Consider the following 5140-nt stretch of genomic DNA (forward strand, 5'->3'; position numbering starts at 1 on the left):
TTGGCCTGAAACTTGTGTGTGTGATTTCTGGATTTGCTATCCACTCATGTGTTTGTGGGTGAGCTCTACCTGCGTCTGTGAGTGATTTGTAGCTGTGCTTGTGTGCGTGTGTGATTTTTCTGGCTGCATGTGTGCACATGCGTGTGCCTTCTGGCCCCGTGTGTGTGTCTGTGTGTGTGGTGTGCGCGTGTGAACGCACGTGCGCACGAGCTCAGACACCCATCTGAATCTTAATATCCCCCAGCTGCTGCTCCTGTTCCCACTGTCGTTCTTGTTCTTTTCCCTTCATTATTTCACCCACTAAAGGAAAGACACGCCTGTTTCGGCGTCCACTTTAATTTGTTTTATCAGATGACCGTCTCTTCTGTGGACTGTTTGCAGTTGCTAGGCAACAAGTGGAGGCAGCATCACCAGACTCTCGGCCAAATGACGTCTCTTTTCTACTATATCTCATCTCTCCATCTCTTGTTATTTATCCCTTTATCTTTGTGCTTCACTTTCTCTTGTCTCTCCTCTCCATTCATGTCTCTCTTCAGTCTCTCTCTCAGTCTCCCTCCGTGCTGCCTTCTATAACAGGACAGCACGTAGCGTGCCTTCTAATCGCTCCCCACATTAATATTTACTTTTTCACTTGTCTGGTGCTTAATCTGCACATGCAGGATAAGTGTAGCAGCACCGTCGATGTCTGTACAGCACGTTTGCCGCAACGCTGGAACGGGAAGTTTCTCGTGTGGCGGCTGGCTGTCTGCTAAACGGAGAACAGCGATTTTCACTTCAGCTCTTGTGCAACTTCTGTAGCTAAGAATGCAAAGGTTGTGGGTTCAATTCCCACCAAGTGCACATAATTTTTTTAACCCTTCCCTCTTACTTTAAGTGGCTTTGGATAAAAGCATCAGATCAATACATGTAAAAGCTTCTGGGGGTTGACCTGTTCCAGTGCTCAGCTGCTGATTCGTGCTGAGATTTTCCATGTAGTCACCGTCGTTTCAAAAGGAGCAGCACTTAACACTGGGAGAATGTGTCACTGTGTGTGGGCGAATGAGTGACTGGGCATTGCTGGCAATGGGGCTGAAAGATGGACTACCTAAGAGGGGCGTGTTCCACCCACACAGGAATGGCCTATGGACAGGGCAGTGCTAGAGAGGGGTGTGTCTTGATCACTGTGGGTGGGGCTCATTAAAAGAGGGGGTGTGTCCTCTTCACGGAAGGGGGACTGCTGCAGGGTATCGCTTCTGCTAATTGAGGCAGTTCTACTAATTGAGTTGTTACTGTCACCCATTCTGTTATGACTGAATAGCACATGCACGCACATTATGGCAATCACTAGCCTTGGGCTGTAGGACAGTATTAACTTTCCTGTTGAGATTAATCTGCAAGTCCTCCTCTCCACTGCTCTTTATAGGTCAGTCACCTGCCCAGAGACACTACTCTTGAGGAGCATAGACCCTGTGAGCTGCTAAGCTATCCACACAGCATTGAATTCCATGCTGCTAATGCTGCTAAGCTAAGCTAACCCGGCAGCGCTGCATGGCATGCTGCTAATACTGATAAGCTAACCCCGCAGCGCTGAATGTCAGGCTGCTATTGCTGCTAAGCTAACCCCGCAGTGCTGAATGTCAGGCTGCTAATGCCTACTAAGCTAACCCCGCAGCGCTGAATGTCAGGCTGCTAATGCTACTAAGCTAACCCCGCAGCGCTGAATGTCAGGCTGCTAATGCTGCTGAGCTAATCCCGCAGTGCTGCATGGCATGCTGCTAATGCTGCTAAGCTAACCCCGCAGCGCTGCATGGCATGCTGCTATTGCTGCTAAGCTAACCCCGCAGAACTGAATGTCAGGCTGCTAATGCTGCTAAGCTTAATCCCGCAGTGCTGCATGGCATGCTGCTAATGCTGCTAAGCTAACCCCGCAGCGCTGCATGACATGCTGCTATTGCTGCTAAGCTAACCCTGCAGCGCTGCATGGCATGCTGCTATTGCTGCTAAGCTAACCCCGCAGCGCTGCATGGCATGCTGCTAAGCTAAGCCTACAGTGCTGAACAAACAAGGAGCTTCTTCTGGTGTGTTTTCATAAACTTAGAGGGGCGATTTTGTTCACGTGCGGACTTGAGACACTGAGAAGAGTAGGTTTTGTTAGCGCTCTGACCAATAGGGGCTGGTTTCTCAGGACAACAGTCTCTACCTCCTTACCACTAAAAATACACCCCCCCCCAACAACACACACACACATTTTATATTGTGTCAGCATGACCTTTAACCCCTTAGCTTTGAGAAAGTATTCGTGAGGCCCCCACTGAATAAGCAGTGGGGGAAGGTTGCCTCCGAAAGATGACCCGATAAACTAAAACAGACAAAGGAAGCAGTCATCCATGTCTGTGTGCATGGGAGGGGAGACAGACAGGTGTTAGCTGGAGTGTTGGTTTAGTCTTCATTTATTCAAGCGTACCGTGACCATTTAGCGCCAAACACATGCATTCGCAGCACTGTGAGGGATTACATCACCCTCAGCGCCTTTCCGTAAGCAGTAACCAGAAAGTCAACGCGGAGGACCAACAGTACAACATCAGTCACACATACTCTGACCAGAAAACTTTGCTTGTGGGTTTATTAAAGGGAACATATAGATATGTGTATGATGTATAACTATGATCAAAGCGTCCGTGTGGCAGAGGATGAGACCGATTCAGCTTTATTGCATACAAACGTAGCGGAGACTTTGATGATAAGATGAGAGGCAAACTAGACAACACCAGAGTATGTGAATTTTCAGGGAGGTGGTTTTTCTGTCTGATGAAGCGTGAGACATGGACAGCAAGGTCAGCACAGCAGGAAGTGGGTCACCAAAGGCCGTCTGCTTTCTACATCTTCTTCCTGGTTCCTCTCCACATCCACACTGCATTTATTCCCCGTTGCTGGGAATAGCATAAGTGTCCGCCTCGCTTGTGCTACAGAACCACTCAATAAGCACCACGGTCTTGGGACAAGACAATAACGTCATGCGTTACTAATAAATATCAATGTCATCGTTTGAAGGCTATTAATTATATGTTTATTTATGCAATCATTTGTACAAAATGGTACGCTAAGATTATATTTACACTTAAAATATATTTTAACCAAAACTCCTTTGTGGAGGAAAACGAGTTCTTTATATGGGCCTTGGGTTTCACCTCCATACAAGCACATCCAAGCAGATCATACAAAACTGTGCAGTATCACCAGATGCTGCAGCTCTGTGCTTATTCTGCTGAGTGGAAGCGATGACATCGTGTTTATTCCAGCCACAGAGAGAGAGGGAATAATGTTGTGAGCTCGCTTTGTTTCTAATTCATTGTTATCTCTGGAATCTAATGAGAGTAAGATGTGCTCCAAACCGAGGTTTGTCTACAGAACAGAAGCATTTTGACTGTGTGCGGAACCCTGGGAGGCTGCATACCAGTCATCCACTCCATCGTTCACCCATAACTCACTAAATCTCATCTCGCTTTTACACGCGCACACACAATTCCGTCATAAAAACCTGATTTCCTCTGACACCCCAGGGAATGTGCAGGGGGAAGAGTTAATTGCCTGTGTATGGGTGTGTATGTGTGTGTGTGTGTGTGTGAGGCAGGGAGAAAGATGGAGAAGGGGGGGGGGGGAGAGAGTTAGACGGAGCAAGTGAGTGAGAGAAAGTGCCACCTTGGGAAGAGGCCCCTCAGGAGAATCGGGGTATCTGAGAATCTGTCAGTGCCAGTCAGTGACCCCTGACTCGCTATGCAGGAGAAGAGGCAGTGGCATGGCAGTGTACGTTCCTTGAAGGAAAATGCACTCCATCCACTCCACCATCTGGAATGCAGTTTAGTTATAAACGGGACATCATGCCATGGCTGTAGTATCAGTGTAGTAAAGAGCAGTAAGTGATCAGATAAGGAGTAGAAATATGGAGAAGAGTGAAATCTACTGACTGAGCTGCAGTGTCAGTGCATTAAAGGAGAGTACAATAATTTTGGCTGTAGTAAGGTATAGTAGATTGTAGTGTCTGAGCTGTAGTATCTCTGTAGTAAAGTGTACTGGCTGGAGTATCAATAGGGTATAGTGACAGAACTTTAATTATAGTATAGCTAAATATAATAATTATCTCTCCTTTCTATATAAAGTGACTGAACTGCAGGACCATTCTAGAAATCTGCACGATGAGATGTTGTGACCTTTTGCCTTTGTGTAGTAGAATGCAGTGCGTTAACTATAGTATTAGTGCAGTAAAGTGTAGGGACTGAGCTGTAGTGTAGTGAAATATAGTTACTGAAGTTCAGTAAGAGTATAGTGGGATGCATTGTCTGAGGTGTAGTATCGGTGTAGCCATGCTGCTCCTTTGTGTCCCGTATCTGTTCACCTCTTTATCACCCCAGAGTAAGGGAGACAACAGAAGCCCTTGCCACAGTGTCTCTTTAATTAACTACAGGAGGAGCGATCGTTCGTGGCCTCAGGCCTGTGAGTAATTATTAGCACCAGGAGTGATTAGCGTAACACAGCTCTACTGTATTAAGATGTCAGACCTCGCTCCTAATGGAAGACCTGCAGTGCAGTGTCTCGGGGAACAAAGGAAAAAGAAATGGGAGAAAGATAACAGGAAGATCAGCCGGAGCCATATACCTGTTTGCCATTTCTCCATTTATCTAACACTCAGGAGACCTGTAGGAACATATACCATAATACATACATATAGACCAGGTCAGAGTTTCATAGCAATGTATACTATATATATACACTATATACACACTCATACATGCATGCATACATTACTGAATATAAAAGTATTTGAGGTAACACTACTAAAGGCCACATTTTTAGTAATTTATAAACATATTCAGAACAAATAGACATGTATTCATAAAGCATTATGAACATATACCATAAATATTTATCAAAAGGCATAACGCATTATAGCCATGTTTATTATGCATTATGAATGCTTTATGAAGCTCTCATCTATAATGCACTATAGATACCTTCATAGTGCATTATAATGGTCGCTATAAAAATTAAGGATGGTTTGTACTGCATTATGAAGGTATCTATAGTGCATTATTACTTTTTATAAAAATTCATAGCTATGTTTATAATGCTTTATGAATGTATTATAAATGGATTATGAATGTCT

This window comes from Brienomyrus brachyistius, chromosome 18, assembly GCF_023856365.1.
Source record: "Brienomyrus brachyistius isolate T26 chromosome 18, BBRACH_0.4, whole genome shotgun sequence".
NCBI lineage: Eukaryota > Metazoa > Chordata > Actinopteri > Osteoglossiformes > Mormyridae > Brienomyrus > Brienomyrus brachyistius.